The sequence below is a fragment of the Salarias fasciatus genome (genome assembly GCF_902148845.1).
Source record: "Salarias fasciatus chromosome 23 unlocalized genomic scaffold, fSalaFa1.1 super_scaffold_20, whole genome shotgun sequence".
NCBI classification, from domain to species: Eukaryota; Metazoa; Chordata; class Actinopteri; order Blenniiformes; family Blenniidae; genus Salarias; species Salarias fasciatus.
The window spans coordinates 17,192,977-17,206,391 of record NW_021941230.1 but is presented as its reverse complement, the minus strand read 5'-3'; the positions used below and the strand labels follow the sequence as shown (position 1 = coordinate 17,206,391).

At 53.3% G+C, this 13,415-nt stretch overlaps 1 protein-coding gene across 1 annotated transcript in view; it reads right to left on the bottom strand.

Moving 5' to 3' along the window:
• Positions 1 to 13,415, bottom strand: part of LOC115383908 (basic proline-rich protein-like) — a gene marked incomplete at its 5' end in the record, with an annotated part of 236,315 nt that overhangs the window by 215,969 nt on the left and 6,931 nt on the right.

Sequence of the window (13,415 nt, the reverse complement as noted above, 5' to 3'; positions counted from 1 at the left end):
TACAACACTCCATCGCCTGGAAGCATTACGGATGAACCTGTGACGGCTCCTCTGCCAGCGTGCCGCTCAGCAAGGCGCCGAAGCCGAGCTCGCCTCTCCGCCCTGAGCCGCCCTCGCTGGAATCTGCATGCTGCAGCGGTGTGTGTGGGCCTGAATCCCAACCCGGCGCATGAATAAATAAACTCAACGCACACGCTGGCAGATAAAGTTGGCAAATATCTGTTATTTGCGTTTTCGGCATTAAGTGATGAAAGCCGAAAAAAAGAGAGAGATTTTAATTCATATGCTGGCAACAATGCAAGAACCGGCCCATAAAGAGGGGTCAGAGGTCAGAGTCCAGCCCCTCAATCTACTTTACGAGAGATATTGAGATAGGAGTATGTATATCTCTGGGTGGAGGAGGGAGCCGCTCCTCCTCCTCCTCCTCCTCCTCCTCCTCTTCCCCCCCCTCCGCCTCCTCCTCCTCCTCCTCCCCCTCCTCCTCTTCCTCCTCCTCCTCCTCCTCCTCCTCTTCCTCCTCCTCCTCCTCCCCCCTCCTCCTCCTCCCCTCCTCCTCCTCCTCCTCTTCCTCCTCCTCCTCCTCCTCCTCCTCCTCCCCCTCCTCCTCCTCCCCCTCCTCCTCTTCCTCCTCCTCCTGCTCCTCCTCCTCCTGCTCCTCCTCTTCCTCCTCTTCCTCCTCCTCCTCCTCCCCCTCCTCCTCCTCCCCCTCCTCCCCCTCCTCCTCCCCTCCTCTTCCTCCTCCTCCTGCTCCTCCTCCTCCTGCTCCTCCTCTTCCTCCTCCTCCTCCTCCCCCTCCTCCTCCTCCTCCTCCTCCTCCTCCTCCTCCCCCCCTCCTCCCCTCCTCCTCCTCCTCCCCCTCCTCCTCCTCCTCCCGGCTCGCCCACGCCGCCGATACACAGCAGGTTATTTTTAGAGGAAACACGGTGAGCTGCGCTGCTCTCTGTAAGTATTCCTCCTTAAAAGATGCATGAACGGCGGAGGAGCCGGAGAAGTGGCGGCGGTGCATTATTGACGAGGCTCCATCACCCTTCTCATGACTCCGGTCGGGGGGGAGCGAGCGACCCCGGTTCTGGAGCCCGGCCCCGAAACGCCGCCTCCCGCCGCTGAATTATTGAGCGGCTCGCAGATGTTGCCTCATGATGCTCGTCCTCCTTCTGGAGCTCAGCTTCACTAAAACAGTGACTCAGGCTGATCTGCTTGGTTTTCTTAAGTGTTTCCCAGACCGGCAGGTCAGGGTGGAACGCCATGACTGTCCCCCAAAACACCGAGAACCCACAACACAGAACCAAAAACAGAGAAGGACTGCAAGAAAATCACTGAAGGACATCCATCTTCATCATCATCCATCCATCATACACTTCCTCTTTCTTGGAGATACGTTGCTTAATGTCTCCAGATTCTGGGGATATTTCCAGGGATATTTCAAGATGTTTGAGAGTTCCTGAGTTCTCAGACCTTCATTTACTTCTGCCGTGGTGTCAGCCCTCTGCTATTGATTCCATTTCAACAGGAGAACAAGCCTGAAGTCTGTAAACTACAAAGCAGACTCTCACGGTGTTATCTGGACCGTCAGAACAGACGTGGACTCTCTGAACCAGATACAGAATCTGGTCTCACACTGGATGACCTGCATTTTCCAGCCTTCCTTCAGCTCAGAACTGATCCCGTGAATGAACCCAGACACTTAAAGACAAAAGCGTTTTCTCTGCGGTGAACCCGAATTCCTCAGACCTCGACTTGAAGCACAAACAGCTGACGGCGGAGCGAGACTCCCGGGATGGACGGTTAACGCTCAGCCGCCGAGACAAACTCCAGGAGAGAAAAAGTGTAAATCGATGAGGAAACCAAGGTGATTCCCGGCTCCCTCTTCTGCCTCTCAGTGAAGGAGGAGGGGGGCGGAGGGGGGTTATGATGAACCGTCACTCAGACCCTGACAGCAGCTTTTTCTAACGCCGCAGCCCGGATGAGTCCAATTGATTACACAACTCCGTCAATGTCACGGCGTCACGGGGCCCCCCGTTTAAATGCACTCCCGGCGCTGTCGGATAAATCACATCAAACATCACTAACAGAGACCCCCTCTTCCCTCCTTTGTCGGTAATTGCGGTATTCCTGTCCTCCCGTAGATGTTCAATCCCTCGATCCCTCAACCAATTGGCTCTGACAAGGAGGGAAGCACTTCCTGTCAAAACTGTTAACGGGGAGGATGATATTTAAGAGGTGCACCGGATAACAGATATCCATCAGCTCTCCACAAGGCTACATCATTCCTGGAGGACGGCCGGATCAAGACGTCTGTCTGCCCGGCGACTCCGGCTGCGGCTGCGAGTGAAGTTATTACTCCTCGCTGATGACTCCATGCTTCTCGGCTGAGAGGGAATGTGACAGGTAGAGAGCAGCGACGAACCGGGCAGATCTGCCCCAGGAGCATGAATAAGTCAGGGGGAGGTGGGCTGGGATATTAAATATTCATCCTACTGATATCGCTCTTTGTCACATCCTCTTTAACAACAATGAGGACGGGCAGAGGAGGAGGAGGAGGAGGAGGAGGAGGCCCCTAAACTGACTCTGGCTAGACATGTCAGGCAGCATCAAGTCAGCGCTGCAGATTTCACCTGAGGCGACGAGGATCTGCCGCTAACTCCCACCGTTTGTCTCGACCTGCGTGCGGCGGCAGATGGGCGGGGAGCGCTGGCTGCCCGCGAGGGGCGAACGGCAGAACCGGAGCGTCTGCAGATTCTCGGAGGAGCGAAGGATGAGCACGTCTTCATCCAGAGACGGAGGTCATCAGAGAAAAGGCCCGAGCTCAGCACAACCTGGACGATTTCACACAAAAACATGAAAACATGACGACAGATGGATGGATGGATGGATGGATGGATGAGAGATGGATGGATGGATGGATGGATGGATGGATGATGGATGGATGATGGATGAGAGATGGATGGATGGATGGATGACAAATGGATAGATGAAGGATGGATGGACGGATGGATGGAGGGACGGATAGATGAATGGAGAGATGGATGGATGGATGGTTGCATGACGGAGGGAAAGATGGATAGATAAATGATGATGGATGGATGGATGGATGTATGACAGATGGAGAGATGGGTGGATGGATGGATAAATGAATGGTTGGATGGATGAATGGATGGATGGATGATGGAGAGATGGGTGGATGGATGATGGATGGATGAATGGATGGTTGGATGGATGAATGGATGGATGGATGATGGAGAGATGGATGGATTGATGATGGATGGATGATAGATGGATTAATGGATGGGTGGATGATGGATGGATGGAGAAATAGACAGATGAATGGAGGGATGGATGCTGGATTGGTTGATGGATGGATGAATGAAAGGATGAGGGATGGATGAATGATTGGTGAATGGATGAGAGATGGATGAATGGATGGATGGATGATGGATTAATGGTGAAATGGATGGATGATGGATGGATGTTGAATGGATGGATGGATAGAGAGAGAGATGGATGAATTGAAGGATGGCTGATGGAAGATGATGGATGGATGATGGATGAATGGATGAATCCATGACCTCCTGCGGTGAATCTCTCGGCGTGTCTTCAGGGCAGCATGGCGGCACGGCGGCGGCACCATGGTGCTGCGGGGCTGCCCGCTGCGCCCGTCCAGAGCCGAGTTCGTGCCGCGGTGAAGCTGCGCCGAGCGCACGCCGTTTCTGTCAGAGCTGCTTCCAGACGGCCGAGCGTCCCCGACTCCTCCTCGCGTCGCCGCGGAGGCTCGAAGCGTGGTCGCCACGGACGCACTTCCTGGACTCCGGGCCACCGCGGCAGATGTCGACACGCACGACGCGGCGTATCCACGGCAACGCCACGCTCACGCCGGGGTCTGAGGGCCCGGCCGTCACGTCCGCTCGCAGACGATCCTCCAGAGTCACGGAGCGCCTGACAGCAGACGCCGTCCTGCCGATCCTGGGCGGGTCGCCGCGATGGCACGCCGCCAAAACCGCCGAGAGACGAACTCTGCTCCTCCGCTCTCAGCGTTTGGCTGTTTCTTCACTTTGTTTTGGAGGAAAATGTAACTTTCTGAGTCCTTCATGCAGCGCCGTTCGCTCTACAGCTTCAAGACGAACGTCTGAGCTGCAGTTTGAAAACTTACACATCAAAAAATACAATATGAACTAAAAATGATCCGTGACACTTCCCAGAGGACTGCAGAAGAAGAGGCCGGATTCCTCTGCAGGCAGCGTTAGCTTAGCATTAGCATCAGCAAGCTGGGAGGACTGACGTCTGGAACATTACCAGTGAGGACGTCAGGAGTGCTGCGGTCGCCGGTACGACTCCCTCCGCTCCCTGCTCTCCTGGTGAAATATGTCTGCAGGAAGGAGGCTCGCCACGCCGCGCTCGCCACGCCGCGCTCGCCACACCGCGCTCGCCACGCCGCGCTCGCCATGCCGCGCTCGCCACGCCGCGCTCGCCACGCCGCGCTCGCCACGCCGCGCTCGCCACGCCGCGGCCAAACTTCACCCCGTCACGGCGTAAATCAAGAAGTCAACAGGAGAGCGTAATGCACTCCGTAAATCCTAAAATCAAAACTCAGCATCCCTGCTTTGTAAATGCACCGCTGTCATAAAAGCATTTCCATCGACAAATGAGTCTGCGGGAAAGGTCAGCAGCTAATTGAATAATCTATCACCTTGGGACGGACGGACTGCGGCGCCGCGCAATCAATGGCGGCAGTGAAAGGTCAGCCGCGCACTTCCACGATAAGTCACCTGGCTCCTGTTTTCTTTGGTTACGCCGCTCCGGGCCGCCGGCCGCTCAAACGGCGAGTCCAACGCCGACGGCGCCTCACCTGGACCTTCCCCGCCGCCGAAGCAAGGCAGCAGGGTCATCAGACCAACGCGCTCTTCACTCACCAGGTAGACGCACAGAGGAAACGCCTGCCTGAGCGACAAACCAACAAGTCAACATGGCTTCATGGTTCTGCACCAGGGGTGTTCAACCTGCGGCTCCTCAGCCCCTCTGTGGCAGCTCCGTGAAGCGTGAAGGGACATTAAACTTATTGTCAATATATTTACACCACAGTTCTGTTCTAAATGATTCTTCACTCTGGGTTCTGAAGGGATTCAGATAAAGATTCAAAGAAAATCAGAAAAAGAAGCTAAAACCACAAGAAGTGGGGGAAAAAGGGATAGATCGGCTTAAAAAAGGTGAAATGTTGAGAATTTTTAAAAGAAGAACATAAATGTTTTGGGGGGGAAAAACACGCAAAACTGCTTAAAAGGAGGCAAACCTGCAAAAACTGCTAAAATTTCAAAACTGTCAACAAAAAATACTTCAAATTGGAGCAAAACTGCTAAAAACTTCCTCTTTCCAGAAACTGCTTTCGCCTCGTTTTAAAGCTTCTTTACGGCTCCAGAACAGCTGGACTCGGTGGAACGTCACTGCAGAAACCCTGCTCCACACCGTCCGAGCCCCGATCCCGCAGAACGAGTCCACCCCCGTCCTCTGGAGGGTCAGGATCACCTCCACACCTGCTCCTCCGGCATCAGACAGGAAGTGATCCCCGCGCCTTCGCCGGGCTTCGGCGGCTCATTTGGAGTAATTGCGGTGCGTTTGCTGCAATATCACCGAGTAAATGTGACCCGGCGATTAATTATAAATGAACAGCATTTCCTTATAATGCCAATTTATTACTATTCATGTGTGTACTTTAGCGGGAAGGTACAGTCGCACAAAGGGAGGAGTGCAGTGTCAACAGATGCCTCCACCAACAGGAACGACAGAAGAAAGAAACAATAATTATGCAAATCTCAGACGGAATAATTACGTACGTATTCATTATTTATAGGTTTGGTTTTGCTTTGTGCGATCATAAACCAACTCGGAGCTGGATGCGCGATTGTAGCTTTCTCCTTTAATTGTGTGTACATAGAATTATGTCATTTATTTCAACCATCGCTGGCGCAATTTCATTATGACCATGGGGAAGCAGGCTGGTGATTGCCAATTTGGCTCCCAGAGAAACTTCATATTTTCTTCACTTTCATATGCATACGTTTGGTTTTTCTCCCCCGAACATCTAAATGTTTACTTTGCTGGGAATATTACATTATGAAATCCATATAAATGAGTAAAATTACTGTTTGAACTGATGTAATGATGGCCCCATACCGAGGAGAATCTTATTGATGTAATCAGCGCATCGCACAAAGCGGCTATTTTTTCCAGTAATTGGACTTGGTGGTACAGTCGCTCGTTTGTCCGGTAATTAGTCTTTGTTTAAAGTAATTGTAAGTCTGTTTGTTGGGCTTCCAAACACATCCAACAGGTCGGTGCAGATTGCGCGGGCCTCGGGGAAACCGATCGCACATGTTCTGAATGGACACCTTTTATTTTTAGAACAATAAGTCGCAGCCCGGAGGCCATTATTTCCCACACTGGCGAGAACTGCCTCCGCCCGACTTTCTGCGGACGTCTCCGCATTCCTGCCGTTTGAAAGAGTTTGAAAGTGAAAAGTCCTCTGAAGAAAAGGGAAAAGTGGCCAAACGGGCGGTTTTCAAAGGCAGACACATAATTTGGCCTTTCGAATGCAGCTGAGGTCGCAACGAGACGGCAGGACAGGCGGGCGTCCAGAAGACATGTCCTAATGAGGCCTCGGCGGCGGACCGGCGGATCAGAGAGCCGGATCAAACTGGATCTGAACCTGGGATCCAGCAGATCGGAACCCGTCAGTCCCAGTAAGACGCTCATCAGGACACGTCCAGGATTATCGACCAATCAGAGGCTTTGATGATCCACCTGACACAGGAGCTCTCACTCTCACACAGATCAGCTGACACACAACTCCAACAACACAACACCAACACAACACCAACACAACACCAACACAACTCACTTCACTCGCAGACGGTTTCAGAACAACATCTCAAAACCTCTGAACTGATCGAGGAAATCACAAATTCTGCACACACACACACACACACACACACACACACACACACACACACACACACACACACAAACTTAAGAAAAAGCATTTCATTCGATGAATCCCGGATGAAAACACCAGAGGAGCGCTGCACTGGGTGGGACGTTGTCTGGATTGAACAGTTTGTGGCTGTCACTGCGAGGCGAGGCGTCCCTCAGGGCTCAGTGTTCGGACCCAAACTCTTTATTCTGCACATCAATGACGTCCGTACAGAGTTTGAAATGGTGAAATTTATATTATTTGCCGATGACACCTGTACTTTAGGGTCTGGTGAGGATGTGCCGCAACTTCTGGAATTAATCCCTTCAGAGGTGAAAAAAGTTAAATTATGGTTTGATAAAAAATAAATTATCTTTAAATATTTTGTAAACAAAAAAAAAATATTTTGGGAAAATATAAAATAATGGGTAAATGTACAGATAGAGGGTGCAGCTATAGAAAGGGTTGATCCAAACTCGTTTTAGGAGATTTGATTCATGAAAATATTTGTTGTAAACTTCAAATGAAACAGGTTCAGAACAAACTATCCAGAAGCCTCTCAGTCCAGGACTAAGCTCAGAACCAGCTGGACCAGGACCAGTCCAGGACTAAGCTCAGAACCAGCTGGACCAGGACCAGTCCAGGACTAAGCTCAGAACCAGCTGGACCAGGACCAGTCCAGGACTAAGCTCAGAACCAACCGGACCAGAAATCGGTCTGCGCTCTGGACCATTCACTGATCCCGCCACGTCTGACTCACTGTGTTGAAGTGTGGACAGATCCTGACGCCGGGTCCCTGAAAGGCTGGTTACTCTGCGGAAAAGAGCAGAAACTGAATGTTGGCTTTCCAGAACACACCGATCCAATTTCCTCACAATCCAAAACTTTAACGTTTCTGGATCTTAAAACAATTTAAACAATTCGTAAAGCAAAGAATAACTTACTGCCTGGGAACATTCCAGAACTGTTCTGCAGCAGAGAAAAAGCCTCTGATCTGAGATCTGTTTCAGTTTAAACTTCATACAGCTCTAAAAGGGCTGTGTTCCGATTTGCGGAGTAAAATAAATCATGTGTGGAGCCTGAAGGACTGAGACGCGAGTCTTTTCATGAAGGGTTGATTCTGACGAGGGTCGCGGTTCGAGGATACGAGGACTGTTTGCTGTTTGACAGTTTGAACCGCCGACAGAGGAGATTCTACGACTTATTGTTCAGTCCGTTCAGATCTGCGAGTCTCTGGTTCCAGAAGTGAAGCTGATTCCTTCGCCTCTGTTATTGTTTATTTTCGGGTTTTTCTGTGTTTTCGGTTCCAGAAGCGAGCAGAGCTGCTGCTCGTCCTCCGTCAGGATTTCCTCAGACGTCTTTCCTCTGGACGCTGCTCTGCTCTCCTGTTTTGACGTTGATGAGTGAAAGAGGAGAACTTTTCAGTGTGTGTGTGTGTGTGTGTGTGTGTGTCTTCCCAGCAGACTAAAGCCCTGAACGCCGTCGAGTTGTCTGCTAAGACGCGGCCGCCCGTCACGGAGGATGGCTTTTGTCGCTGCGCGTCTCTGCGGCGTGTTTTGCAGACGGACCTCTTCACACTGATCCTCTGTGGCGTTTGTTTGTCGTGCTGTGAACCGTCGCTGTCAGCGCCGGATCCGCTCTTATTCCCGCGGCGGGCCGAGACGTACAATTAGCCACGCTTCCGGCTCCGCCGCCGCCGCCGCCAGGCGAGGGCCCGCGCCCCGTTTATCTCCGATCCCTCCAATTTGAAGAGGATCAGGCCCAGGCCGGCGAGCGGCCGCCCGGCCGCCGTCATCCCTCCATAATTCATCTGCCGCGCCGCGTCACGCCTGTCAGCCGGACGCTCGCCGATCCGATCGGGACGCCGCACGCCACGCGGCGAGGAGCTGCTGACGGAGGCCTCGGGGGGGCGGAGGAGCTCCATCTCCTCTCTGAGCTATATATCTATATCTGCACTATCACTTATTCTTTATTCTCTCCATCCTCACCGATTTCTTCTCACTCCTCCATCATGACGCCAAACTTCTCAAGAAACGGTCGAAGAACGAGCGAAACAGAACGACTGGGACTGACGACTGGATTAAAGATGGAGTGAGGAGCAGATGTGAGCAGGTGAGTCTGCGTCCTGCAGCCCTGGTCCTCCCGGCTGCTGCTGAAGCAGGAACTTCCTGTCGGAGGTCGATCGGCGCCTCAGACTCTCCCGACTGCCGGTCCGGCGGATCCACGGAGCCAGGGCTGATCAGCGTTGGCGTTCGGGTCACCGGGGGGACGTTTCAACACGTTTCCACTGCGGCACATCAGACAGCAGGTGTACTCACTTCCATTTGCCCGCGGCGGCGGCGGCGGCGGCGGCGGCGGACAGATGTTTTCGTATCAGCGGCTCCTGATCGCTGCATTACTCAGGTTAACGCCACATCTCCACCTCCGCTCTGAGTCCTGCTCCGATGGGCGCCTCCTAATCCATCACATTTCCCATCCCGGCGCACCTTCCTCACACACACACACACACACACACACACACACACACACACACACACACACACACACACACACACGGAGGAAAACGAGGCAGGAAAAACAATCACTAACAGAGATACAAAGGCTGATTTCATCCATCTTGCACCCTTGAAGTAAATCTCCTCGCAGGGCGGCGCTCATCCCGCCGCTCGGCGCTCCTCTATTCCGGAATTGCCTCGGAGCTCATCCATAACGGCGTGGCGGGGCCCGCGGGCGCCCGGGGCCCGCCGGAGCGGCCGGGGGAATTGAACGAGGCGAAGGTAGACGGAGAGGAGACAGAAATGTCTCCTTGGAGGTCACGCTGGCAAAATTGAAAGTCTCAGGTATAGTGGGGCCTGTCGGCTTAATAAAATGGATGGAATTTCCATTTACCCTCACCCCCCCCCCCCCCCCCCCCCACGCTCCACCCCCCACCTCCACCTCCACCTCCGCCTGTAATGCATTGTTCCTGTTCGGAGGCAGCGGATGAGTCAGGAGCCCAGGAACACTTTATAGACACAAATAATCGTAAATTGGGAATGTCACCTTTAAGCCCGGGCGTTTTTATTATTGTTAGTGTTGCTGCTGAGTGGGTTTGATGCCTTATTCTCCCAGGGACCCCCCCCCCCGCCGCCGCCGCCGCCCCCCGGCTCAGCCCCGCCCGCCGGCTTTATCGGACTCCCGGCGCGGGAGGACGAGACTCCGAGCCAACTTGTGATTGATGGCGGACGGCGCGCTTTAAAGTAAAGCTATCCATTAACGGCGGCCGGCCGGCGCGCGGCGTTTACGGGGCGCCGCCCGGGGCCCGGCCCCCCGCCGTACAGGTGTAAGCTCTTTATTTACTGCCATTATTTGGAAGCGGCGCCGGCCGCTCTCTGCTTTATGGAGGAGACTTTATAGATCCTGGAATATTAACTGTCTCTCCGTGATTCAGTACGACGGCGGAAGGCCCCCCGGGAGCCGTGGAGCGCGGCGCCGGATACAGGTACTTGTCTAATTGAAGTCCCCCGAGCCGCCGCGCCGCGCCGCAGATAAATTGGACGGATCGGCGAGTATCGACGAACGTGTCCGTCCCCCCCCTCCTGCCGGACGCCAATACTAAGCAGCGCCGTCTCCCCTCTGAGCGGCGGCGGCGGCGGCGGCTGAAGTTCAGCAGAAACGGACAAAAACAAAACATTTGTATATTTAAATTAGATTTGCAACACTTGACTGACTCGAGGAGCCGGGCAGAGGCGGACCTGTTTATTCCGCCGCTGTTTTGCATTACGTGTGAGTGCCTGAGCAAATTAACGAAGGAGGCCCTCCGCATTTCCCAGCTCCATGTTAATTGCCAGAAATAATATTAAGGATGTGTGATTCTTCATATTGCATTATAATAAGTTGAGGAACATTAGCGGGGAACACGGCTTATTAAGGCCGGGCAAGGTAGAGTCTGCACGGAGACAGATTTCAATGTAATATACCTAATCCTGAATATATTACACATCTGCATGCGACGCCCCACGCAGCACCGGAATATTAATTGAAATATGCAGATGATGTATAGGCTTGTAATTATTGCTGATTTAGAAGTATAATTGGATGAAAACTTTTGTCTTTGGGTGCTGCTGGACTGAGGGGCCGGTATGCATATTCATGGCCGGGCGAGCCGAGTGTTTGCAGGCCGGGTTGAAAGGCTGCCGGCAGACAAAGGGACGCATTGAGAGGAGCCGGAAACAAAGACACACAAACCGCCTCCCCGCGTATATGCGCCGCACGCCCGGCCGCCATTTTGAAAAGGCAGCGGAGTGTGGGCGCCTCTTAAAGAAACGCAGAGAAAGGCGGTCCGATATCAGACCGGATCCGAGCCGAGCAGAACCCGCCGACAGAGGAAGACAGGAAGCCGCTCGAATGAAAGGCTTCTTCTCTTTCAGCAATAAAGTTTGAAAAGAAAAACGCGTGGAGTTGCAAAGTTCAGGGTTAACACACACACACACACACACACACACACACACACTGAAGTTAAGTTGTGAGAAACAAGAGTTTTTCCTCTCCAGCTGCTGAGCGTCGCTCCGATCCTCCTGATCCTCCACCTCTCTCACGCTGTGTGTGTGTGCGTGTGTGTGTGTGTGTGTGTGTGTGTGTGTGTGTGTGTGTGTGTGCGTGTGTGTGTGAACCACAGCGACAGGTATTAAGATTCATGTTCCTGCCGTTCCCGGAACACGGCGGGCTTCGTGTCGAGCGGCTCACCTTTAGCCCCGCCCCTCACCTTCCATCACGTCTGCGGCGCTCCCTCTTATCTCCCCCGCCTGTCCGCCGTCTCCTCCATGAGTCGTGACAGGCAGGTTGGCGTTAACGCGACCCACCGGAAGCCGCTCCGGCGACCTCGCCCCCCCCTCCCCGCCCCCCCTCCCCCGCCTCGCCTTGTCACACAGAAGAGACGCTGAAGGACCTCGGCTAACTCTTGTCAGAGCTGTCACGCCGGCCGCCGCCGCCTCACTTCTGACAGGCGGCGGCTTGAAATACCCGCTGAGACCTGTCTCCCCCCCCACCCCCCTGCCCCCCCCCCCCTCGCTGCCGTCATTACCTCCCTGTTTAATGGCCTCATTTATTTCAGCTGACCATCTCCTTTCAAACTCCTCACAGACCTCAAGCCTTCATTTCCCCCGAAATGTCTGAAAATATCATTAAGAGCCGCGACCCGGAGTGGTCCTGTCACCCCCCCTCCCCCCCCGTACACCCCCCCCACCCCCCCACCCCGCCGCCCCCCCCACCAACACACACCAACACACACCCTGCCTGTGCATGCAGATGATCAGAAAGAAGCTGATCATCAAGTCAGAGCACTGAGACCCAGAGACCTGCCCTCTGCCCCCCCAGACCCCCCAGACCCCCCAGACCCCCCAGAACGCTGAACTCACTCTTTAGGACACGTGCACACACCCTGAGGTGCACGTTATATACTCAATAACACGTGCACGGAGGCTGAAGTGCACGTTATATACTCACAAAAATGTGCGCATACATTAAAGTGCACGTTACGTACTCACACATACATGCACAGACATTAAAGTGCATGTTATACACTCAGTGACACGTGCACGGACACTAAAGTGCATGTTATATACTCACAGATATGTGCACCGACATTTAAGTGCCCGTTATATACTCAATGACACGTGCACGTACATGTAAGTGCATGTTATATACTCACAGATGTGTGCACAGATCTTTACGTGCACAGTGTAAATCGAACACGCACGTGCACGGACGGACATTAAAGTCCAGGTTATATCTTCAAGGACTCGTGCACGGCTGTTTATGTGCACGTTATATACTCGAAGACATGTGACATTAAAGTGCACGCTGCATGCTCACGGATACGTGCACGGATGTTACAGCGCATGTCATGTCCTCATTGACACATGCACAGGCATGAGCATGCACGCTCTATCCCTTCCAGGTACGTGCACGGACATTAAAGTGCACGTCGCAGCTCTTCCACCTTCCAGCAGCGGCATCACCTTGATCAGCACCCGGCCGGCCACGCCCACTCCCGGCCGGCCACGCCCACTCATCCCGCCACGGCGGGCGAGGCCACGCCCCCAAACGTCCTGGGTCACATTGGAGGAACCTTTAAGGCGAAGACGAACGGCGTGACGGGAAAACGCCTCAGAACCCAGAGACACACCCGAACCGGCAAATTCAACACACACACACACACGCACGCACACACACGCACACACACACACGCACAACACTGAACGACGCTGGGGTTAAAGGTCACATGACGTAATGCGTGGTGGAATGGAGGAATGGAGGAAACCAACAAAAACAAATGGAATGATCGGCGAGGACGACAGAAAACGTCAAAATGAAACATAAAAGGAAATAAATCAACAAAAAATGAAGATAAGAAGAAAATGATCTGGAAACGTAAAACAGAAACGAATTACAGACACATTTAAACGAGTCGTGA